Source organism: Rutilus rutilus, assembly GCF_951802725.1.
Source record: "Rutilus rutilus genome assembly, chromosome: 8".
Lineage (NCBI taxonomy): Eukaryota > Metazoa > Chordata > Actinopteri > Cypriniformes > Leuciscidae > Rutilus > Rutilus rutilus.
The window spans coordinates 19,710,604-19,738,224 of NC_140222.1; the positions used below are offsets into that span (position 1 = coordinate 19,710,604).

Genomic DNA, 27,621 nt, shown 5'->3' on the forward strand with positions numbered 1-27,621 from the left:
TGTGTGTGTGTGTGTGTGTGTGTGTGTGTCTGCTGCACATCACTGAGAGAACAGATGGTTTGCCCCTCTGATGCTAAAGTCATTCATTTACCCAGAATGCCACAGCGCTGTAGACAGAACTCTTCACTGCTGCTGATGATCAGTACAGGCATATGACAGCTCGTAGTTGTATTATTTGTCCAATCATCATCATATTATTATTATTATTATTTGATATAAACATGTTTCTAATGATGGCTAATGATCTTATGATGTAAAATCTCTAGAGCTGAGATTTAAAAATAAAGCTGAAATACACTCCATGATCGCCAAGTCTTTTGATCAAACCTGACCAGCTAATACTCCTGACCTTAACACTTGACACCAGACGAGTGTTTGATTGTCCCTTCATCCATACTTTTTTCTGTCAGATTTTTCTTTGATGCTTTTCGGAGAACATTTTCACATTTTCAGCATGATGTTTTCCTGGTCCTGGAAACCGCGTTTTCATTATGACCGCCGCTAGCGTAGCTAGCGAAAGCGGTCATATAGGGATTGTCAACGTTTTTTTTGTTGTTTTTTTTTTGTCATCTACTGAATTTTTCGTCAACGATACCAGGGACACCGAAACACCGGGGAACATGAAATTTGGTGGGCATGTAGCCCCACTAGACTTTTACGGAAAAATTTCGTTTGGTCCCCAGGGGCCACTCCCCCCCCCGCGCTGGGCCCCCCCAAACCCCAAAAAATTCAGTTTTTCCTAAATAACTAGCTGAACCGTGGCACCGAGGATGAAGAAATTTTTATGGTATGTTGGTCTTAAGGGCCCACATCAACCTAGCCCATAATCACTCATTTGTGATTTTCGCCCCTCCCATAAAAAATGAAAATGCAATATTATTCTGCTTTAATCGCCCCTATCTTCAGTGGAGATGTTCAGAACTGCACCATATTTCATGTGTATGATTAACTTGACATCCTCTGGGGGTATGCTAAGTTTCGTAGAATTTCATCCACGGGGGGGTATAAAATAAATTAATTTATGTGCACATTTAGTGACTGTACACTCATCGACCTGTAGATGGTGGTGTTGAGCGAAGGGTTGCTGGTTTAGGATGATACTGTCACACACACACATGCAGGAATACAAACAAACGCAAGCATGCACACACACTGACATCCACACGCACAGACACACACCCATACACACACATACAAATCCACATGCACAGACACACACACACAAACACACACGTGCACACACATGTACGCACGCATACATACACGCACAGACACACACACACACAGACACACACATACACAAACACACACACATACACACACACACACACAGACAGACATGCACCCCATACACAAAAGAATTATATTTGAAATATATTTTCTGGATATGTTTTGGAATATATGCAAATATTTGAAATTGGCCCAATAAATATATTTCATACTTATATTTCATATATTTTTGTTATATTTCAGAATATATTTCAATGTATTTGGAATATATGCCACATATATTTTTGACACTTTTGGGGACCCGTACAGAAAAAAATACATTGAAATATATTCTGAAATATAACAAAAATATATGAAATATAAGTATGAAATATATTTATTGGGCCAATTTCAAATATTTGCATATATTCCAAAACATATCCAGAAAATATATTTCTTTTGTGTATGGGACATACTACTACTTTTTTTAGGTATATACATAAACACGCAATACAGCCAAATTGCTCCACATCATTTATTTTTGTGGAAAGCCAGTGCAGGCCTGAGCGGCGGTCATATTTTGTACCGCCATGCGGTACATCTAGTCAACATAAAAATGCTGAAATTGAACACAGTTAAACATGTTTGATGATAGCCTACTATTTAACACTCTAACTGTGTAACATTGTTTACTAAAACGAACCTGAAACTAGAAAAAACACATAAATACTGTAAATAAAACTAAACTTTAAAAAAGCTAAACAAATGAAAAAGACACATTTAGTTTTTATTCTTGCACCCAGAACCGACACGCAGGGTTGGAAATTGTGACAGTGCAAACTGTATTCATCTAATTTTGTGCTAATATCACATTTGCATATTTTTAAAACCAGGAGCCAAAACAACATAAGCAGATAAATAAAGAAAATGCTGCAGGAGTCTCATTTTATTTAGCAGGAATACATTAGATTGTGTATTGTAAAGTTTGGGGTTAGAATATATTATAAATCAAATCAATGGTTTGATCATCCCTTAAAACAGCTTTTGTCCTAGTGTCATTACAGCCACAATAGATTTGCGACTCACTGAGGATGTAAAAAGGTCATATGACAGACACTAAGCCATATGGAGCAAATGCGTGCAGTTCGGTTAAAGGGATACTTCAGGATTTAGCATTAAGCTTTGTATTAGTAGAAAACCTGTAGTATTTTCGAATTACCATGCTTTCCACCCTCATATCCCCCTGAGAGGAGAGATTTATGTATTTTTTGTCTGGAAAAAAATCCTCCGATGACGCAAAAATCGACATTTTGCGTCATCGGAGGATTTTCTGTCCTGAGGCTAAAGACTACAGCCAGTAGAAGGCGTTGTTCCGCATGTTTTCAGCCCGCCCATACAGGGTGGGATCTCACTCACAGAATGTGCACACAGTCAGCCGTCTTTCTTTGGAAGCTAAGCTAGCAGGCTCTTGTTCTGTGGAGAAAGCTGAATAGTTGGAGAAAGCTGAGTAAGTAGGGGTTAGTTACCATCCTCCTTTTCCCTGACTTTTGCTTTCTGCGGTCGCCATTCACTGTTTACATGCACACCTCTTGTTTCAATCTAACTGAATTCATTCCGATCGGTGAATCTGAATGTAGTGTTTACATGAACGCTAAACAAGTGATCGGTTGATGTGCGTTTTAACATTGCTAGGAAAATCCCCGCACCTCCGTTGCGAGACCGGCGCGTCTCAGTAATGACGCCACCGGCCTCGCGCCGTTCTCCCGTGGCCCTCAGCCTCGTCCTGCTCGCTACATTAAACATGATGAATGGCGACTGTAGAACGCAAAAGCCGAATCCCGGAAATTTTGGGCGATCCCGAAATCCCAGGCAGACTCGTCACGGAGACTCACTGGTAACCTTGTTTTAAACTGCGCTCTCTTACCAGTAGGCGTGGCCTCCTAGGGCAGCGAAGCAAGTGCATTCTGGGAGTTGTTGTCTTTCATCCACATGAGCCAAAAATACATTTTCTGGCTTTTCTCAGTCTAGAAAGCTCCAAATTAAAAAATTTCTTCACATTTCTTCTACATAAATGACCTATTTTAAATACACATTCATCTTTCCAGAGGTGAAGTATCACACACACAGAAAGTATTAAACGGGTGGAAAAAATCCACTCATCGCTGAGAAATAATAAAGAGAAAAATTATAATTTTCTTCACGTTGAGAGTTCATGTAGCCTAATGTGTTTAAGCTAATGAAGATGATCAGTGGAGTTAAGGTAATTGAAATATAAAGGCTATATCTTATTAAACTGCTCCGTTTGGGCAGCGCTTCGGTGACCCGCCAAAGTATTAATTTTATTATTTTGTATTACAAGAAAATAAAACGTTACCGTTTAGTGAAGAGCCAATATTCTCTCAACAGTATTTCTAAATGTTTGCATGAAGTCATTTTTTAACGGTCTGACTCTTGACTATTTCTGAGTGCGAGCGTTGCTCAGCTCCCATGATTGGTTTCGCTCGTTCTTCGTCGATCTCTGCAATAGTAGGCTACAGTAGACACGTGGTTATAGAGCTCTATGGTAAAGTAAGTCGGAATGACAAGCCAACGCTATTAATCATTACCAAAGCTTATAATCAGACGGTGAATCTCTTCCACCTGATACTGGACTTTGGAGTCGTACCATGATGTGACAGGCAACCAGCTTAACAGAAAGTAAAAGTCTAAATTCTCTTCTTAGACAAGACTTAAAGTAAGTTTGAATAATTTCTCGATTACAGGTATTAAGGAAATAAAGTAGGCATTTTATATTGTTTGTGAAACTTTGATTTAAATTTGAAATTACAACAGGCGGGCTATTATTATTACGGAATTGTTTGTACTTCAAACAGATGATGAAGCTGCTAGAAAATAACTAATCTTTTGAAGGCCATGGATGTTAAAACCATTATTAAAAAACCTTTTACATTTAGGCACATGTTTTGTGATGGTGCAAAATTGAAAGTAGCTATGGCCTATGGTCTAGGCCTATATATTTTTTAATCCGACGGACCTTCCAGAGATAAACAACATCATATAGGCTAGTGATGTAAATTCGTGTCAAACAAAACTTTAACCAAACTCTGCTAAATATAATATCTGCTTAATATAGTATTCGGTTCACACAAAAATGAATTATATTATAAATGTATGAGTGACCATAATTCAGGTTACGTTCTTCTTAAAGAACATTTTTAGCATTTTGAAAATAATTAAATAGATTGTAAACTTGAAGTTATAATAAACAGTTTTGAAATAAATATGAGTGTATATGATATTAAACTGCAATACAGAAAGACCCCTCAATGTTTTAATAATAGTGATAATAATATCTGTTTCCTAATGTTCTTATATTTAGATAGAATGGAAGCCAGTTTAATCTTATTGAATGATCTGAAATGATTAGGTACCATAGGACCATTTTGTTGCAATACATGGCAGTATATGTAACATCCCACATGGAAAGAACCTATATGAGGATATACTGTATGTGCATGAAACCTATATGCAGTTTATATGCACATATGTGATAATATATATGCTGCATATATGCGTATATATGCCACATATAGGCAAAATTGAGGTGCATATATGTGCATATACAGGCCATATAGGTCTCCTGTATTGCTTCTTTATACCCACATATAAGCCCTATATGTAAATACAAGATATGTCTCCTATATAGCTCATGGCAGGATCTGGTCATTTTGTAGCTCATATCTCACTTTGGCAACTGTCATACATGATGCCTAGCTCAGATAGGCACATCTATCAATTCGAAGCTCACAGAGCTGCAAAGATTTTTTTTTTTTTGTTCAGTTTTTTGTCTTATTTTTGTTCTTGTACTATTTGATTGTTCTTAAGTAAATAAATAATGTAAATTTCTACATTTTGGGCTTTTATTTATGTTGTAGCTATGGATTTTTAATAATTTTACTAATATATAGGTAAACATATAGGTGCATATATAGGTGAACATATAGGTGCATATATACTTACTTAAATGCACACATATATACATGCATATATGCATGCATATATGTACCTATATAGGTAGCCTACATGTATGCACGTATATATGTACACATACATGTACACATATGTGCATATATGTAGGCTACATATAATATAGGAAAACGGCCAATTTTATATATGTCACATATATTCAAAACCTATATTAAAATATATATGTTTATATAGGTTCTTTCCATGTGGGATCTCAGTAACATTGTCATCTCCAGGTCATGTTGAGCTAATTGATTTCACAAAGATCCCAGTGCTGATCTGTTGGCACCGGTTGTTTAGCTGCAGTATGTCAGAAGAGCAAGGAAAGGACTCTATATCTAAGATGAGTCTCTCAGTGAAACTGAGGTAAGACATGTTAGTTCTTCACCCTGCAAGACTTTTCCTCTTAATGTGAAGCACGGTTCTGATACTCACCAACTTTAAGCGACGCACCATATTCGACGATTTTTAAACTTTATTAAAAAGTTTTGCCCTCAGTGGCTTTTTGCACCAGTCTTAATTCTCATTGCTTGCTGCCGCTCATGTCCAGTGGAGACGTGGTGTGAAATTACTAAGAAATAGTTTAATTAGAACAAAGCTTGTTCCCATTCAACTGAATCTCTGTGGAGTGACAGGATTTGTTTTAAGCTAATCAAATGTCAAACACTGCAAAATATAACTAATGTGTATAAAGTATTATAGCATTATGTTTGATAATTTCTCCTAATACAATTAAGAATAATAATTCATATAGTTTTAATATTTAGTGAGATTGAGACAGGAATATGAGACAAATGAACCTCTTGTAGTAAAGTGTTTTTTTTTTTCTCTGTTCTTGGTGTTATTATTGAAAGATCTGACTCACATGTGTCCAGCTCTGTGTCTGTGAAGAGTGACCATTCAAAAGATGGTGTACCAGACTTCAGTGAGAAAACACCATCATCTACCAAAGGGTATTTCATGTGCTTTACATTTTAGCATTGTGTTTGCTAATTTCTCCACTTTGGGTGTATGTGAGACAACTTGACTGAATAAAACAAATCAAGAAGGGGATGTCTGTTTCACTCTTTAACAATTTCAGTCTGGAGCTTATTTCCAGTAGCACAATTACACAGGCAGACACCGCGGGGCATGCATTCACCATTGAAAGATAAAACCACCAAACCTCCTGTAGTAAAATGTTTTTTTCCTCTCTCTTCCTCGCATCATTAGTGAAAGATCAGACTCACATGTGTCCAGCTCTGTGTCTGTGAAGAGTGACCTTTCAAAAGGTGGTGTACCAAACTTCAGTGAGGAAACACCATCATCTACCAAAAGGTATTTCATGTGCTTTCAATTTTAGTGTTGCATTTGCTAATTTCTCCACTGTGGTGAGATGTCTGGTAAGCTGTTTCACTCTATCATTAGCCATTATTAGATTTTACTCGCCAGTGTGTGTGTTAGAGGCTAAGCATAAGTTTAGCATAGATATATTTTCACTCGCTGAACACTGACTGAGTGCTTGAGAGCGATCTGTACTATTTCAATTCAGCTCAGTGGATGAGGATGGGGTCTCTGAGGAACAAAAGTGGGCGTTTCTAAATTGTGGGTGTTTTCAAACTGGTGGGTGTTTATTAGGGCTGGGTAAAAAATATCGATTTCTCGATTTTAATCGATTCTCATTTGTACGAAACATAGACTGTAAAAAAAGATGGACGACGCCCCTTCGCTCTCTTCCATTGATGAGAACTGAAGCCGCCAGAGTCCCGATATGGCGCTGACATATTGGAACTTGAGTCTGCGCAGTAGCGATCTCGGGACCAGACCTGCGCAGTAGTGATCAGGGAGAGTGGATTCTGCACACTTTTTAAAAAAATGATTGCAGTACGACAAGAGGCTTGTTAAAATAAAGTAAATACAATCTCCTCAGTCCTCCGAAGATCCCGAAAAAAATGTCCGTTGGTGCTTCAGTGACTACTTCGCTCGAGAACCTGTCAATCACAGCTGTCAATCATGACGTTACACCACCGCATCACGTAACTAACTAAAAACCAACTTATTTTTGAAACAGACACTTGAACTTACATCAGCGTGATAAAAACGACAGCAAGTGAAAGAAACCACCTTTGGAAAAAAGATATTTGAAGTGTAATTTAATTGTTTAGTTGGTCTCACGTCCCATTGAATAACATGGGGAGGCGGGGCTTATGACCTATACTAGGACCAGTCACCGGGGGGCGATCGAGACGTTTTGGCTTCACTTTTCAGGGCTTGTGCGGCACGCTTGGTACGAAACAATATCGATTCCTAAATCCCAAGAATCGATTAGTCATCCTGTTTTCAGTTGATGAATGAATGGAACATTGTTGCGCGCATCCCTTAAAATAAATTGCAATAATATTTGTGCTTTGATATTATTGATATGAAACGAAGTCTCAGATTTCAAATTACGCCCATTTTCTTACGAAATTCAAAAACATAATTACCGTTTTGGCGCTGTTGCGTGAGATCGCTTTGGCACAGCTCAAGAGAAGCAGCAGCGCGGAGCGTAGATGATCTTCTCTTCCACCTTAATAACACCAGTTACAGCGCGAAATAAACATGAAAGAGCATCTGAAAGTGTGTTAAAAGATAGAGTACAACTTATCGAAGTCAGTATCATGCCACATGGAATCGCTCAATCAGTGTTTTTCAACCGTGGAAAGACGTTAGTAAACAATGTCATGTAACGTCACATTTACCTCAGAAAAAACATCCAGTGATCATAAACTCGTTAGTCAGCTAGAAAAATGTACTCTAGATTAGGAGCATTTTGTTAAATATTTGCACCATATTACATATTCATTATAATTATTTTATGTTCTTCAATATTTAATGCATGTTTGAATAAATCTGGAAAGTTTTTTATGACAGCCACCATTTAAATTGTTATATAATTTCATATAACTTTATAATTATAAAAATAAATAAGTGTATTTTAAGTGTTTGTATAGCCTACAAATCAGTTAATTTTTACCTTCAATATTATAGTAGTCTAATGAAGCCTATAGGCTACAACTGACTCCCATAGTTTAATAGTTAAGAGATTTGTTTTCCTTGAGAAAATTTGCAATGTATTGTACCTGATATCCAAAATAATCGATATTGAATCGAATCGAATCGTAATCGAAATCAAATCGAATTGTAAGCTTGTGAATCGAAATCGAATCGAATTGTGAAATTTGTATCAATACCCAGCCCTAGTGTTTATAAATCATGCAATGAATATTATGCCCTTTACCGGACCCCACCCCTAAACCCTACCCTCACTGTGATGTGGGCAAATCACTGTCGAAAACACCTCTCTGTTTATGGCTTCGCCCACTGATCTGGCAACTCCTATTACTGTCCTGCAGAGACCTATACTTACAATGTTCCTGTATTTGATGTACCGTAAACTCCCATGACGCACCGTCGCTTTACTGAGTTGTGTTTCTCGTGCACACACAAAAAGAGAGAAAGAGAAAGAGAGAGAGAGAGAGATAGTCTTACACGCAGAATCGACGCACAATATGTAAAATATATTCTTTTGTTGTATTTTCCTGTCAAAATAATGACATTCATTTGGAATTATTCAGCTTTTAAGAACATGAAGAAGATATGCCGGATTCTAGTGGGCGGAAATAACGTGCAAACGGCAATCTCATAGGCTGGCGCTTATTACCATCAATTTTTTTATTTCAGCAAATCACATGCAAGTTTAAAATATTCTAGCTGACCCCCCAGCGTGAGTTTTTCAAGGTGACCATTATTTAGAACCTGTCACTTTATTGTTTCCATGGTGATGCATCATTGCTTGTCACGTGACACTCCGCAACCACAACAGCACTGAATTAATGATGGTCTGCTTTTATTTATTTTTTCCTTTGTTATTCAAAATATTCACAAATGTATTAGCTATAACATGAAATATCTGATATTCCGATTGTCAAATATGTGCAAGTGGATGTGTTTTGTTGTTTAAACACCTTTATAATGATCGCGTTAGTTGAGCTGTATGCGCGATGGGCACAGCCATGATAGTTTGTGCCACAGTTCAGAGAATCTTTTGGATTTACCAAACGTCAATTCATCCACTTCTCCTGAAATACATGAAAGTAAGTGGCCGGTGAACTGGGAGAAGAATAGAGTAAACTTTAAAGCTACTTGCACAATGTGTTTCTGATATGAATAAAACGTATCATCTAATTATAGTGGAAAGGATTATTATTCCGCTTCCATAGATATCAGCGTGAATTTTACAATCTCAAATTCATTGTTTTGCTAGTACGTATGTGATTTTAAATGTCTGAAACCTAAAATAAACATTATGTGGTTCAAAACACTGAATAGGTGTGATATAAGACAGTGCTGAGCGCATCTGTCTCTGGCTCAGCGGCAGCCAAAGCACATTTGAATTTAGCAGTTGATCAAGTGATGCACTGACCGTTCTAATCACACCGGTGTGATCGTATATGGCGAGTGGATAGTGCCATTTCCAAGGATACCCTGGTGACGGAGAAGGAGCAGTCTACCCTTCTGTTGCCGTCAGTCCATGTAGATTTTTGAATGAAATTGTTAGGGACTGCTGACTACAGACCGGTGGCGATGTCATGGCGAGTGCACAGTAGGAACGAATACCTGATGGCGATGTAACGATGACAGCGTATATGAGAAATTTATGAAAAATATGTCTAGATATAATATAATATATCTAAATAGGCACGCCACCTTAAAAGACGCCTGATACATACGTCGTCTCCATGTACGCCGCCTTAAAAGACACCTGATACAAACGTCGTCTCCATGTAGGCTATGTCGCCTTTAAAAGCATTTAAAAGTTTGCATTAGTAGATGTATTTGTTATTATAGGTTATTGCTTTTACAGTGATTAGTCAACTTATTTCCCAACAAGTGGCTACAAATACATATATATAAGATAAAATCCGATATGGATTTTTGGGGGCCGATGCCGATACCGATATTAGGGAGTAAAAAAAGCCAAATATCGATAAATCGGCCGATATTATTTATGTGTATATTATAATACAGTAGCAGTTTTATTTATGTGTAAATTATAGTACAGTACCAGTCAAAATTTTGGACAACCTTTCCCATTCATGTGCACAAACTTTTGACTGGTACTGTATATAATACAGTATACATATATACAACAGAATATATATATATATATATATATATATATATATATATATATATATATATATATATATATACTCAAATGTGGTGATCATACACTTGTGTGACAAATATATGTAATGAAGGCAGGGTGAATGATAGAATGAGAATGATGCATTTAAGCTGTAACCAAACTAGTTTACATTGCATGTTCTATTCTATATTATTTTCCAAATACTGTTGCATAATGTTAACTAATTACTTTGACTAATGTCTTTTTATTTAGTCATGTTATATAAAAATAACTTGTATCAATAAATATATCAAAAGTGTCACTGGCAAAACCTTGTTATTAGTCTTAATTCCTCTAGTCTCTACCAGTGGAGGAAACACTCAGATCTTTTGATGTTGTTATAGAGTTATGGTAATATGGGCTTTAACACTGCGTCTACACCGGACACGGCCATTGTTGCTCGCGTCGCAACAACTGTTTACCCTGGACACGGCAAAGCGCCCGTTACAAAACTTTTGTTGTTCGTGTCAGTACGTCATAAATAGAATGAGGCATCAGTTTACTGTCGGAGATTTGTCGCTCGCGTCGCGCCGCATCCAGTGTAGACAACATCACAGATTATAATGGGTTCAACTGTCGCATTCCGCCACTCGCGTCCGGTGTCTTGTTCAGGCAGCTGTAGTCAAGCGGTGTCTTAAAGGTAAGTTGATGAATGAATGAATGAAACCTTTATTGCCCCGAGGGGAATTTGTTTTGCACTCAAGGGAGCCACATTGAACATTAACACAGATAACATCGAGGATACAGTAAAACAAAACAAACAACAACACAGCAATGGTGGTGACATGCAATCATCAGTCCAATAACTAAAATGAATCAACAAATAATTAAATAAATAATCAATAGTACACATTAAAAAATGTCTATGTGCCTGTGTCTGATCTGTTCAGTAACTGAATGCTCCTCGGCACAAATGATGTAATGGCACATTTGGTTTTTGTTAGGGGCATTTGAAATCTACATCCAGAGAGGAGGGGGGAAAACTCTGAGCAAAGTGAGTGAGATGGATCATCCAGTATCCTCAGAGCCAAATTGAGGGTATACTGATCTGTGAGATTGGAGATGCTTTTAACATCAGATCCAGTCATTTTCCTGCCCATTTTAGTCACCTTGTCCAGCATGTTCCTGTTCTGGACAGAAAGACAATTCTTTCCGATTGGTGAATCTGAATGTAGTGTTTAAATGAAAGCTAAACAAGTAATCGGTTGATGTGCGTTTTAGCATTGCTAAGAAAATTCCTGTGTTTTCGTCTCGGTCGGGATCCATGTGAAGCAGAATGCATGACCTGCAAAGCTGGCATGTATGTGTCAGTGTCAAATAATGTAAACATTATGAATGGTGACTGTAGAACGCATGTAGAAGCCGAATCCAGGACATTTTGGGCGATCTCGAAATACCGGCCGGACATGTCCGAAGAGCCCTGGCAGACTTGAGCTGGGGTCACGATAGGCTCACGATAAAACAAAAATTTTCAGTTTCGAGTCAACTAGTAGCCTAGTTGTATCATTTATTCTGATACTGCCCTCTGCAGCCGGTAGGCGTGGCTTGGGAGTGGCCTCGTAGGGCAGCAAAGCAAGTGCATTCTGGGAGTTGTTGTCTTTCATCCACATGAGCCAAAAATACAATTTTCTCAGTCTAGAAGGCACCAACTTCTAAAATAATCTCACATTTCTACTACATAAATGACCCAATTTAAATAATACACATTCATCTTTCCAGCGGTGAAGTATCCCTTTAATATATTAGCCAATCACCTCTGTTTAGTGACCAAAACTGACGAGTTTGTGATTGTAAGACCCGCTTTAAACGATCGGCATGAGGACCTCAAAGCGACATAGATTCCTAAAATGAACTGGTAAAATATAAAGTAAAGCGTTAAATAGAATAATCAAATGTATTGCTAAACTATTATATAAATGACCAATAACCAATTGGCATTTTAACCTACATTCGAGTCAGATAAGTTTAATTGGAATTAAAATTGGAATTAAAACTTTGCCACAATGAAAAGACAGTAACACACATTAAACCTTCACCCGCTTATCGGAAACTGTCATTAGACCGATTGGACAGGCCTTACACTCAGGGAGCCACTAGGGGGCATACATTTACCAAAAAAGATCATGCAACCAAACATGAATAAATCCATCCAGTCATGAGAGGGACAAATGCACAACTATACTGTATTTAATTACCATTTGCAGCATTAAACGTCCTCTTCAAATGAGACTGAAGTATCTCTTAGTGAACTGTTTTTTCTCTCTGTTCTTTGTGTTATTAGTGAAAGCTCAGGCTCACATGTGTCCAGCTCTGTGTCTATGAGGAGTGACCGTTCAAAAGATGGTGACCTACCAAAGTTCAGTGAGGAAACACCATCACCAACCAAAAGGTATTTCATGTGTTTCTTATTTTTGGTCACAGACTGTGTTAGAGCTTTTTTGGTCACAAGCTGTATAGTTCAAATATTTACAAGAGTATTTTTGTCTTTGCTAAAATATTTACTGGAGATTTTGGTAATATTTTCCCTGGAAATGCAGTATTTTGATTTATTTTATTTGCTAACAGGCTTCAATATGAAACATTAGATTCAGATTTACAGACTCAAAGGAAACACAATAATTTCACAGGCAATCTCCTGTGGATCTTCAAGGTAAGACAATTTTCATCAATTTTCATAAATATTTAATAATTATAACAAACAAATAGATTATTTATCATGTTTTCCTGCAAAAGTAGAATTTTTTTTTTGCTTTGTTTGTAGGATCTTGAGAGCAAAATAATCAACTATTTGAAAAGTGAGTTGGACAAGTTTAAGAAAATATTACAAAAAGATGACATAGGATGCTTAGTGAAGGACTTTAATGAGAACAGATGCAGTATTAAAGAAGCAGCTCTTGATCTCACACTACACTACCTGAGAGAGATGAAACAAGATGAATCTGCTGATACTCTAGAAAGTAAGAGACTCATGACCATCTGTCAGATTAACACTTATAAATGTAGGAGAGAAAATTAAAACTATAACTATCTGTATTTGTTCCTGTGTTTAGATGAGCTGAACTTCATTCATCAGCTAAAATGTGGCCTAAAGAAGAAGTATCAATGTGTGTTTGAAGGAATTGCAAAGCACGGTGACTCTACACTTCTGAATAACATCTACACAGATCTCTATATCACTCAGGGTTGTAGTGAACAGGTCAATACTGAACATGAGGTCAGACAGATTGAAGTTGCTTCCAGGCATCATGAATCACAAGAGATACCAGTTCAATGCACAAATTTGTTTGAAGCACCCGAACAAGACAATGAGATCAGAACTGTACTGACAAAAGGAGTTGCTGGCATTGGAAAATCTGTCTCTGTGCAAAAGTTTGTTCTGGACTGGGCCGAAGGAAAAGAAAATCAAGATTTCAACTTCATATTTCCTCTTCCATTCAGAGAGATGAACTTAAAGGAGAAAGAAATACAAAGTTTGATGGATCTTATATCTACATTTTTCCCAGAGACAAAAGGACTGAGCCTTACAAGAAGGAATCGATTCAAAGTCCTGTTCATCCTTGATGGATTGGACGAATGCCGTCTTCCTTTAAACTTTGAGGGTAATGAGACTTGGCGTGATGTATCGTCACCAGCCTCCCTGGATGTTCTTCTGACAAACCTCATCAAGGGAAATCTGTTTCCTTCTGTTCTCATCTGGATCACCACCAGACCAGCAGCTGCCAGTAAGATTCCTCCTGACTGTATCGACCGTGTGACAGAGATAAGAGGATTCAATGACGCACAAAAGGAAGAGTACTTCAAAAGAAGATTGACAGATGAGAATCAGGCCAATGAAATCATTGATCATGTTAAACAATCAAAGAGTCTGTTTATCATGTGCCACATCCCGGTCTTCTGCTGGATTTCAGCCACTGTTCTTCAGAACATTTTGGAGGAGAAAAGAAATGATGTAAAAATCAATCAGTCTGATGAAGCCTCTAAAACACTGCAGAAATCAAATACTGAAGACACTCCCAAGACACTGACACAGATGTACACACACTTTCTCCGCTTTCAGATCCAGCAGAGCAGACGAAAATATGATGGAGAATACACACCAGATGTTTCCTGGGATAAAGATGCCATCCTTTCATTGGGAAATCTGGCATTTCATCAGCTGGAAAGAAACAACCTGATCTTCTATGACACAGATCTTGAAGACTGTGGTATTGACATCTATAAAGCATCAGTGTATTCAGGCATGTGTACCCAGATCTTTAAGGAGGAAACAGGGATCACTGTTGGTACCACATACTGCTTTGTTCACTTGAGCATTCAAGAGTTTATTGCAGCCCTTTATGCACATCTGTTTCAAGACATCAATAAGAAGAGTGTGTTTAATCAAGAGTCTGCAGAAGAGGAAAACAACAATAAAACCATGGTTGATTTGCTCAAGACCCTTTATTCATATCTGATTCTAAACATCAACAAGAAAAGTGGGTTTATTCAAGAGGCTACAGAACAGGAAAACAAAAATAAAGCCATTATTCATTTGCTCAAGACTGCAGTGGACAAGGCGCTCGAGAGTGAAACTGGACACCTGGACCTTTTCCTTCGCTTCCTCCTCGGTCTCTCACTCCAGTCCAATCGGCAACTCTTACGAGGACTGTTGACACAGCAAGAAGACAATGACCAGAGCAAAAAGGAGATAGTTCAGTACATCAAGCAGAAATTAGAAGATAATCTGTCTCCAGAGAGATCCATCAATCTGTTCTACTGTCTGAATGAACTGAATGATCAAACTCTGGTGAAAGAGATTCAGATCCACTTTAGAGAAGGAAGTCTCTCATCTGGTGATCTTTCACCTGCCCAGTGGTCTGCTTTGGCCTTTGTGTTGTTGACATCAGAGGAGGAGATGGAGGAGTTTGATCTTCAGAAATTCAAGAAATCAGACGAGTGTCTCTTCAGACTGTTGGAAGTTGTGAAAATCTCCAAAAGAGCTCTGTAAGTAATTTAAAGCAGAGGTCTTCAACCCGGCTGCTGAAAGCCCACTGCCCTCCAAAGCAATCTAACCTGCTTCATCTTGTGATTTTCAAGTAATCTTGATTATCTGGTTCAGATGTGATAATTAACCCTCATGTGGTGTTCATGTCATTTTTGACTGGAGAAGATTTTCTTTTTCCTGAAAATACTAGTTAATGTTATCGCATTGAACTGAAACTTAGTGATTTTGTTCACAGAGACTATAACAACTTGTCCATTGTTTTTTTTTTGTTTTTTTTTTACTTTTTTTGTGTTGTTTTTTTCACCTTGTTACACATATGGTGTTCCCGGTCAAAAATGACAGGCCTACACAAAATAGCTTATAAATCCCTCGTTATGCTATATTATCCCCAAAAATTGGATTCAATCTTTTTATCAACTTGTTTTCTTTCAATTAGCACTGGTTTTGTATTCAATTTTCAAACAGTTTAATTGTAGGAGTCATTTATCCGAGCTTATGCACCTCAGTTTTTGAGTGAAAAAAACATTATTTGTTAATAATTTTGGCAATATTGAGAAAAATATGAAAATAAATTGCACTGTTGATCACACTAGTCTACTTTAATGTTTAACCAGGAAATTTCTTTTGAAATGCTTTTATTTTGTACAAAATGACACAGAGTCACACTTGTGGTGTTTCCGGTCAAGAATGACGAGCCTACACAAAATAGCTTATAAATCACTTGTAATTATCTATATTATCACCCAATATTGGATTCAATCTTTTTGTCAACTTGTTCTCTTTCAATTAGGACTGGTTTTATATTTCTATTTGCATCTGATTAATCGTAGGCCTCATTTATTTGAGAGTAGGCATCTAATTTTTTTTGTAAAAAAAAAATTATTTTTGAATAATTTTGGAAATTTTAAATAAAATCTGAAGAAAATTGGCACTGTTGATCACACTAGTCTACTTTAATTTTTCACCAGGAATTTTGTTTTGAAAAACTTTTATTTTGTACAATATGGCACAGAGTTACACTTGTGGTGTTCCACTGGGCCATTGTGGGCCATTGTTTCAATGGGCCATTGAAAGTGAATGGGAGAGACCAATGCATCCAATGAATGGAACAACACAAAATATGTATCATTTTAAAGCTTAGAATCTCAGCTTTTTAATGCATCTAATCACTTTGATCAACTCCTAACGACTGCTGAGTTATCACTCTAAAACTGAGTGTACCCCCTGCAAGCGCCACCTAGCTGCGAAATAAATAATCATAATATTTTTCAAAACTATTACCTTGATCAACTTAAAATAGGTGTCATTTGAAAGCTTAGAGTCTGAAATTTACAATGAATGTAGCCAATTTGATAAACTCCTAAGTAGTGCCGAGTTATTTGCTGATAATTAGAAGAAAAAAAAATCATAATTTATAACCTACTTTTTTGTATTACATTCAGCAATATGTCAAATACATCATACAGCTCAGATAGTCCTGTGTCATATGTCATTTGAAAGGTCTCAAAGAGTAGAATACAACAAGCATTATTGTTTCAGGCTTTTTACTAAACTTGAGCTAGGTTTTTCTAAAAGAAGCCCTTCAAGAGACCCATGTGTAAACCATGTATGGATTCTGAATTTTAGACACATTTCCGCTCATAACTTCATGAAACATGCTCCGATTGTGGAAAATGACACATCATTATTTACAGCAGATGCTTACAATTAAAATGAGTCCATACTCAACATAATCCATCACTCAGAACTAAAGATATTCCTCATGGAGTTCTAACACAAAAAAATACCACAGACGCATAGACTCTTGTAGCCAATCAAGGTAGCTTAGACTTGGCCTTTTTACTCGTATCTTCATGAAACATACATCGATCATGAAAAATGGCACATCGTTATTTACAGAAGGAGCTCACGATTAAAAAGAGCCCAAACTCAATATATTCCATCAATCAGATCTAAAGATATTCCTCATGGCGTTCTAACACAGAAAATACCACAGACGCATCTAGCCAAGTATATACTCATGAAGCACTCACGTTTGGTTTTCGCTCATAACTTCACGAAGCATGCACAGATCGTAGAAAACTGTACATCATTATTTTCAGCAGACTATCATGATTAAAAACAGCCCAAACTCAGCATAATCTATCACTCAGATCTAAAGATATTCCTAATGGAGTTGTAACACACAAACCCCAACAGGCGCACACAGAGCCTTGAATATAGATGTAGCCTAGCACTTATGTCGCGTTTTAACTCATAACTCAATGAAGCATGCATAAATTGTGGAAAATGGCACATCATTATTTACATGAGATTATTAAGATTAAAAAGAGCCCAAACTCACCATAATCCATCACTCAGATCTAAAGATATTCCTCATGGACTTCTAACACATGTCTCTCCCATTCACTTTCAATGGCCAACTGAAACAATGGCCCTCAATAGCCCAGTGGAACACCACAAGAGTAACTCTGTGCCATTTTGTACAAAATAAAAGTTTTTCAAAACAAAATTCCTTGTGAAACATTAAAGTAGACTAGTGTGATCAACAGTGCCAATTTTCTTCAGATTTTACTTAATTTTTCCAAAATTATTCAAAAATGTTTTGTTTTTTACTCAAAAAATTAGATGCCTACTATCAAATAAATGAGGCCTATGAATAATCAGATGCAAATATAAATATAAAACCAGTCCTAATTGAAAGAGAACAAGTGGACAAAAAGATTGAATCCAAGATTGGGTGAAAATATGGTATAATGAGTGATTTATAAGCTATTTTTTATAGGCCGGTCATTTTTGACCGGGAACACCACAGGTGTTATAGGGTTTTGAACACCACATGAGGGTTAAGGTTGGAGCTAAACTCTGCAGGACACTGGGCCTCCAGGAGCCAGGTTGAAGACATGATTTTATAACAAGAAATTAATCACAAACCTCCATAAGAAATTACTAATCATATACCAGATATAAGTATATACTGTAATGTCTGAAGAACGACAGACAGTTGTAACGCAGAACAAATATATCACAGGCGCACCAGCCTAACTCACTCTCTAGTTCAGTGGTTCTCAACTCCAGTCCTCGGGACCCGCTGCTCTGAACATTTTGTATGTCTCCCTTATTTAACACACCTGAATCAGATCATCAGCTCGTTAAGAGAGACTCCATGAACTGAACTGAGTGTGTCAGATAAGAGAGACATACAAAATGTGCAGAGCAACGGGTCCCGAGGACTGGAGTTGAGAACCACTGCTCTAGTTCCTCGTCCGGGCTTTGAAACCCTATGAATTAACCCTATGAATGCCGGTGCAAAATAAAACAGCAATTTCACAACAATTATAAAGAGTCTGTGTTCTACACTACTAATGTTATTTAACCATATTTATTTACAATTTTTATGGTTAACTATAACCATTGTTGATTATTAAGATAGCAAAAAATGTGTCAAATAGTTTTAACCCTCATGTGGTGTTCAAAACCCTATAACACCTGTGGTCTTCCCGGGTCAAAATGACCCGCCTATAAAAAATAGCTTATAAATCACTCATTATACCATATTTTCACCCAATCTTGGATTCAATCTTTTTGTCAACTTGTTCTCTTTCAATTAGGACTGGTTTTATATTTCTATTTGCATCTGATTAACCGTAGGCCTCATTTATTTGAAGAAAATTGGCACTGTTGATCACACTAGTCTACTTTAATTTTTCACCAGGAATTTTGTTTTGAAAAACTTTTATTTTGTACAAAATGGCACAGAATTACACTTGCGGTGTTCCACTGGGCCATTGAGGGCCATTGTTTCAATGGGCCATTGAAAGTGAATGGGAGAGACTGAAACATTTTCAGGAGCATGTTCATTGTTTATGTACACATATGAGCATGTGATGGATTATGGTGAGTTTGGGCTCTTTTTAATCTTAACAATCTCATGTAAATAATGATGTGCCATTTTCCACAATTTATGCATACTTCATTGAGTTACGAGTTAAAACGCGACATAAGTGCTAGGCTACATCTATATTCAAGGCTCTGTGAGCGCCTGTGGGGGTTTGTGTGTTACAACTCCATTAGGAATATCTTTAGATCTGACTGATGGATTATGCTGAGTTTGGGCTCTTTTTAATTGTGATAGTCTACTGAAAATAATGATGTGCATTTTTCTACGATCTGTGCATGCTTTGTGAATTTATGAGCAAAAACAAAACGTGAGAGCTTCATGAGTATATACTTGGCTAGGTGCGTCTGTGGTATTTTTTGTGTTAGAACGCCATGAGGAATATCTTTAGATCTTATTGATGGAATATATTGAGTTTGGGCTCTTTTTAATCGTGAGCTCCTGCTGTAAATAACGTTGTGTCATTTTTCATGACCGATGTATGTTTCATGAAGTTACGAGTAAAAAGGCCAAGTCTAAGCTACCTTGCTTGGCTATGTGAGTCTGTGTGTCTGTAGTATTTTTTGTGTTGGAACTCCATGAGGAATATCTTTAGTTCTGAGTGATGGATTATGTTGAGTATGGACTCATTTTAATTGTAAGCATCTGCTGTAAATAATGATGTGTCATTTTCCACAATCGGAGCATGTTTCATGATGTTACGAGCAGAAATGTGTCTAAAATTCTATCATCCATATATGGTTTACACATGGGTCTCTTGAAGGGCTTCTTTTACAAAAATCTCTCTCAAGTTTAGTAAAAAGCCTGAAACAATTATGCTTGCTGTATTCTACTAATTGAGACCTTTCAAATTACATATGACACAGGACTATCTGAGCTGTATGATGTATTTGACATATTGCTGAATGTAGTACAAAAAAGTAGTTTATAAATTATGAATTTTATTTATTTTTTTTATCAGCAAATAACTCAGCACTACTTAGGAGTTCATCAAATTGGCTACATTCATTGTAAATTTCAGACTCTAAGCTTTCAAATGACACCTATTTTAAGTTGATCAATCATAATAGTTTTGAAAAATATTATGATTATTTATTTCGCAGCTAGGTGGCGCCTGCGGGGGAACACTCAGTTTTAGAGTGATAACTCAGCTCTGGTTAGGAGTTGATCAAAGTGATTAGATGCATTAAAAAGCTGAGATTCTAAACTTTAAAATGATACATATTTTGTGTTGTTCCATTCATTGTTTGCATTGGTCTCTCCCATTCACTTTCAATGGCCCATTGAAACAATGGCCCACAATGGCCCTCAATGGCCCAGTGGAACACCACAAGTGTAACTCTGTGCCATATTGTACAAAATAAAAGTTTTTCAAAACAAAATTCCTGGTGAAAAATTAAAGTACACTAGTGTGATCAACAGTGCCAATTTTCTTCAGATTTTATTTTATTTTTCCAAAATTTTTCCAAAAACATTTTTTTTTTTACTCAAAAAATGAGATGCCTACTCTCAGATAAATGAGGCCCACGATTAATCAGATGCAAATGGAAATACAAAACCAGTCCTAATTGAAAGAGAACAAGTTGACAAAAAGATTGAATCCAAGATTGGGTGAAAATATGGTATAATGAGTGATTTATAAGCTATTTTTTATAGGCGGGTCATTTTGACCCGGGAAGACCACAAGTGTGACTATGTACCATTTTTTACAAAATAAAAGTTTTTCAAAACAAACTTCCCGGTGAAACATTAAAGTAGACTAGTGTGATCAACAGTACCAATTTTCTAAAAAATAAATAAAAAAAATTCCAAAATTATTAAAAAATTACGTTTTTTTTACTCAAAAAATGAGATGCCTACTCTCAGATAAATGAGGCCCACGATTAATCAGATGCAAATGAAAATACAAAACCAGTACTAATTGAACGAGAACAAGTTGACAAAAAGATTGAATCCAAGATTTGGTGAAAATATGGTATAATGAGTGATTTATAAGCTATTTTTTATAGGCGGGTCATTTTGACCCGAGAAGACCACAAGTGTAACAAGGTAACAAAACCCCCCCTAAAAAAGTACGAAAATTTTCAAAAAACATTTGAGAAGTAGTTATACCCTTTGGGAACAAAGTCACTAAGTTTCAGTCCAATGCAATAACATTAACTACACTGTAGTATTTTTGGGAAAAAGAAAATCTTCTCTGGGTCAAAATGACCCGAAGACCACATGAGGGTTAAGCACCTAGGACATTCTGTTTTTCAACAATTGTTTTTGTAGAGGAAGAAACACAACGTCATTAAAATTAAATTCTGCAAATCATATTGACATACAGTGAGTCGAGGTTGTATTCTCCTTGCATCTATATAGTATGCATCATTATTAGTGAGTATACTGAATTTGATCTCTTAATATCACTGCAGTTAAACATATAGCTTTGTTTTTTACGTTGAGTGTTTTACAATGTCCAGCCATTTTAGTGATTAAAATGCTTCACAAAAAGGCTTCACAAATCTTGTTGTTTGTTCATTTATCTTTGATTTTCTTATTCTGAGAGGTAATCTAAATATTTGTAGCTAGGAAAAGGTGTAAAATTGACAGATCTTTGCTGTAGTTCTATGGATGTTTTGCCCTCCAGATCTCTGTGCGAGTCATGTGACAAAATATATACTTATGTCGCCCTCATCAAATCATCATTAACTCCCAGATTATCTACCTCTGCAGACTCATTAAAGCTGCCGTCGGCAATATTTTTTTGATCATATTCAGTGAAATCGACACTATAATCCGACAGAACAACATAAATAAGGTGGTTTTAGAAAAAAAAACGAGCTTCTAACTCCACCTGGAGCGTGTTATTTGTTTTGCAAAAATCCACCGCTCCCGGATCATCGGGTCCAATCAGCGCAGGGGGGTGTGAGATCTGACTGTCAATCACAGGTCGTGCACACGCACGCCACAGATCCCCTTATCCCCTCTCCCTCGCGCACATTACAATATCACATGCACACGACACGCCTGAAGTTCGCCTGAAGATTGTACGAAGCGTGATGGCGGAGAGAAAATCTACTAACAAGCTTCCAATTCCTCGGTTAGTGCTATCTATCGATAGATTAGCCAGGGCAGCCTACCTCCGAGTCCATGGTGTTGATCGATGCTGAAGAGACGGACGCGTTCACATAAAATCAGGTACACACGCACTGACGAGCACGACCTCGATGGGAGGGTACAGATTACAGTTATTGTATTCAATCATGTTTGTTTGTTTTTATGTAGCAGAATGAGATTAGCTGTATTGTCAGTGTAGCCCACCACACTAGAATATATTTATTGTTTGTCTAAAATTACTAAATGGGTAATTCAAAAATATTTCTATATAGCAAATCCATTGTTTGTATTAAATTTTACTTTATTTCTAAATTATTTCTTGTAGGTTAAATGATTGTGACTTAACAGACAAAAGCTGTTCAAGTCTGGCTAAAGCTCTCAACTCAGATAACAATCTGGAAGAGCTGAATATGAACAATAATAATCTACAGGATTCAGGAGTAATTCATCTCTGCTCTGGACTGAAGAGTGTAAAGTGCAAATTGGAGATACTGAGGTAAGGTGTGATTTAGATATCCTTTACAAAGTTTGTGTATAAATAATAGATTTCAATACCATTAGTTAATTAACATCAATTGTGACGACTAAAAATTAGTTTACCACTACTATACTATCTACTTTTTTCAGAAACAAATATGGTCAATTTACATCGCCTTCATGACCATAATGAATTCATGATTTGTTGGTTGTAGATCTATCTGCTCTGCTTTTTCAATATTGAAGAAGCCACGTGAATTATAACATAGAAATGTATTATTGTGGCAAGGTCCAAATGAAAAAAGATGAATAATAAGAATCATGAAAGATTGCAGTATCCTGCTAAGTGTATCTTAACTAATCATGAGTCATGAAACTATGAGACTGTAACTGAGGCCTGATAGTAAGAGATGTGCAGTAAAATTCCCTGGGCCTCAAGAGGCACTAGCATGCTTCTCATACTGGTGAAGCTGGTTTGAATCAAATACATTGACAATTATTTATTTATTTTTTCAGACTCAGCCAGTGTGCGGTAACAGAGGAAAGCTGTTTAGTTCTGGCTTCAGTTCTCAGGTCAGCCTCCAGCAGTCTGAAGTATCTTGACCTGAGCAATAATAATCTGAATGATTCAGGAGTGAAGCTGCTCTCTGATGGACTGAAAGAGAACTCTAAACTGGAGAAACTTAGGTGAGTTAATGTCTAACATATTAATGTTAATGTGTGTCTAACACTGGTCATTTCATTTGTGTCTATATTCAGTGATATTATCTCTATATTCTTTTCTGTAGACTCTTTAACTGCAGTATCACAGAAGAAGGTTATAAAGCTCTGGCTTCAGCTCTGAGATCAAACCCTTCACACCTGATAGAGCTGGATCTCACAGGAAATGATCCTGGACAAACAGGAGTGAAGGAGCTCAATGATTTACTACAGGATCCAAACTGTCAACTAACAATAAGGTGACATTAGGAAATAATACAAAATGAATGATATGCAAGCAAATTACTTAATGAAAGTACTGTAGCACTGAAATATTTCAATAAAAGTAAATTCAAGATTAATCATTTCAGACTTGTTTTCATTAGAATCAAATGTTACATCAAGCTTAGTTGCGAATTTAATTCAATTTGGTTGAATTTTCATTCTGTAGGTTTTTGAGTCCTGAAGGAGAGAAAGTCTGTCAGAATCTGACTGATGTTCTGGGTGAAAACCTGTTACTCCTGAGAGAGCTGAATCTGAATGAATGTCAACTGGGACACTCGGGATTGATGAAACTTGTTCCCGTACTGGAGGATAAACACTGTAAACTCAACAAACTGATGCAAGTTGTATCGGTGTTATTATGACAAGTTCAAGTGCTTTTAAACCTGTTTTTTATTTATTATTTGAAAAGAGTGCTGAATGAATTGTTTCTTTTGTATTTGCATCACCATTATCAATTGTCACTTAAAGTAGTATCTAACACATATTTACTTAGGTAATACTGAACCTTAGTTTTCTCTTTATACAGTCTGAATAACACCAAGGTAACAGAAGAAGATTGTAATGCTTTAGCTGCAGCTTTAAATTTAAATCCTTCAAATCTGAAAGAGCTGGATCTAGGTCGGAGTATACTCAGAGACTCAGGAATGAAGATCATCTCGTCTCTGTTTGCAAATGTAGAGTGCAGACTGGTAAAGCTGAAGTAAGTAAATCTAAATGTGTAATACAAAGGCACAATACTGAATAAAAAATATGTATTCAGATCTCACATTGATGTATAAAAGCAGTAGCAAAGCTATTAGTTGTGTAATTGTATGTATAACTGAGATTTTGATATCACTTTGTTCTCTTTGTTAGAGGTTCAAGTACGTAGCCCTGAAACCCTATTGTAATTGTTAAAATTTACAAGGATTAGCATTCTCACCTAAAAGTGATTGGACAGACCAAACTGTAAGTTGTAGAGACTTGAAACTTTGAGGGATGGAAGTACTCACATTGTCTACAACATCACCAAGGATCACCCCAATCGGCTTGATGGTGCCGCTACAGCGATCAAAGTACATAATGGTTCATAACTCCCAAACTGTCAGTCACAGACGCAAGAGTATTATATCATTGAAATCCTTGGTTCAAGAGGAACTTCATCCAAATGTTTTTGTATTTTTGGTTATATGGAAAAACCTACTTTTGCAAACTAGTCCGAGGATTTTTTCCCAATTGCAACCAAACCAGTGCAGAAAGATTCTGACTGACAATAATTATTGGTTTTCCCTCTTAAACGGAATGAGATAATTCCACCAATTCAGTACACCCATGTACGGTCTCAGTCTGTGGTCACGAGAAAAAGGACGTGGAGGGCGATCGAAACGAAACTCGCTGGGCCTGTTTGACTCACGCAACCTAGAGGCCTGTGAGAAATTCAAAAGAAATTTGCTTCTAGGACCACCGCTATCAATCGAATCTTTCATTAAATATAGGAAATTATTTCAAAAACCTACTTTCGTTTACTAGCCCTAGATTTTTGGCTCAACCTCGATAACTGAAAAAGCTCAAACATATATTTCCTTAGTGCATGGCCTGTTTTTGCTGTGAATGGTCTTTTCCATCTATGATCTAGGTTGTTACAGGCTTGCCAAATTAAATATAATATCTTTTTTAGCTATATTTTTCACATTGTTTCTACAGGTTTAATCACATCTGTATTACTGAAGAAGGTTGTGCTGCTCTGGCGTCTGCTTTTAACTCAAACCCTTCAAACCTGGTAGAGCTGGATCTGAGTGAGAATAAAATAGGAGACTCTGGAGTAACACAAGTCTCCACTCTACTGGGAAATTCACAGTGTACACTGCAGATACTCAGGTCTGAATTCAGTTAATGTAAACATGAATCAATAATATTGAAGCCTAAAGCTGGCCGGTAAAAAAGTTTAAAATGTTGGCAAACATGCTATTTGGCAGGTACTGTAGTCAGCAGTGAATGCATTGGTGCACAATATGCATAGAAACATAAACTATTGAAAAACATATTCATCTTTTTGAGGTGCTGGACATTATAAATGTCTTAATGGTGTAATGCTGATAATGAATTTTTTTTTTTTATTAAATGAGTAATTGATTACAGTTTTATTATTTAGACTTTCAGACTGCAGTATCACTGAAGAAGGTTATAAAGCTCTGGCTTCAGCTCTGAGATCAAACCCTTCACACCTGATAGAGCTGGATCTCACAGGAAATGATCCTGGACAGTCAGGAGTGAAGGAGCTCAATGATTTACTACAGGATCCAGAGTTTCAACTGAAGACACTGAGGTGAGATTTGATGAAGTAACAGAAAAGATATATGCAAGTGAATTGTTTACAGAAATATTATTTAACTAATACTGTCTGTGGGATTAAAATCAATTCAAGAAAAAACATTTTACACTTTTTCCCCCATCATAATCGGATGCTGTTTTTCATTACGCAAAGTTAATTCATCTTCTCTCTCCAGGTTTTTGGGTGCTGCTACAGATGAAGCCTGTCAGTATCTGACTGGAATTGTGGGTAAAAACCCATTACTCCTGAGAGAGCTGAATCTGAGTGGACGTAAACTAGAAGACTCAAATGTGAAGAAGCTCGCTGCTCTACTGCAGGATAGACACTGTAAACTCAACATACTTCAGTGAGTATTTTATATTGTTATATACTCTGCAAAGTAATCAGTTTCAGAGTCTAATTGAATACTATTATTGCTGTTCTTTAAAGTTTTGGGGGGCTATTAAATAAACCATCATATTGATTTATCTCTCTGTTATTGAGGCTGAAATAAACTGAAGAATGCTTCCTGTCTTTGTTTTCTTTCTCTTCAGGCTGAATAATAACAGTATTACAGAAGAAGGTTGTGCTGCTCTGACTTCAGCGTTTAATTCTAACTTTTCAAACCTGATAGAGCTGGATCTGAGTGGGAATGAACTAGGAAATTCAGGAATAATGAGTATCTGTCCTCTGTTGGAAAATACACAATGCAGATTGGAGAAACTCAAGTGTGTATTTTTATTTATCAACATTTCTGAATGTTAATATACATTTGTAAATGTCCCTTTTATCAGATTAACTGAAATTGAAAACTACAGTGGCTTAAATTTCATATTTATTCTTTTCAGCTCAGTTTCACTATTTGGATAGTTAGACTTTTCACATGTCACTTATTTTAAATTTCGTAATCAATTATGTAACTGAATAAACTATGTAAATGTGGTTTAGTTCATATTGTTCTAAGTTGTTTTTAAGAATGTATTTATAAGCCCACAACTAATCTGTCACGATACGGTCAAGAACAATAAACGAGGACTCAAATGCAGCAAAACAAGATAAGACTTTAATTAACAAAACAAGCAAAAAGGTACAAACAAAACTCCCACGTGGGGGAAAACACTAGAACAAAACTTAAACAGATCAAAACACTGAGAACAAAACACAAGAACATTAGACAACGTAACAGCACAGTACAACAGACACAAGGAGACTAAATAGGGAGGCAAACAAAAGAAGGTAACGATGACAACAGGTGGAATTAATTAAACCAATAACAAGATAAGAAGGGCGGGGCTAACAATGAACACGAGCACATGGCTCAACACAACAAACACCCAAGTGCAAAACAAGACAGGACAAACTTGTGACATAACCCCCTCCTTAAGGAGCGGCTACCAGACGCTCCACTAGGACAGGAGGGACAGACCAGGGCGGGACAGGAG

General features: G+C 36.7%; 2 protein-coding genes across 2 annotated transcripts in view; both read left to right on the forward strand.

Annotated features, from left to right (window-relative positions):
• Positions 1 to 27,621, forward strand: part of LOC311295964 (uncharacterized protein) — a 597,210-nt gene that overhangs the window by 550,198 nt on the left and 19,391 nt on the right. The window lies entirely within an intron of this gene.
• LOC311295941 (uncharacterized protein) overlaps positions 1 to 27,621 on the forward strand; it is a 389,126-nt gene that overhangs the window by 270,548 nt on the left and 90,957 nt on the right. The window lies entirely within an intron of this gene.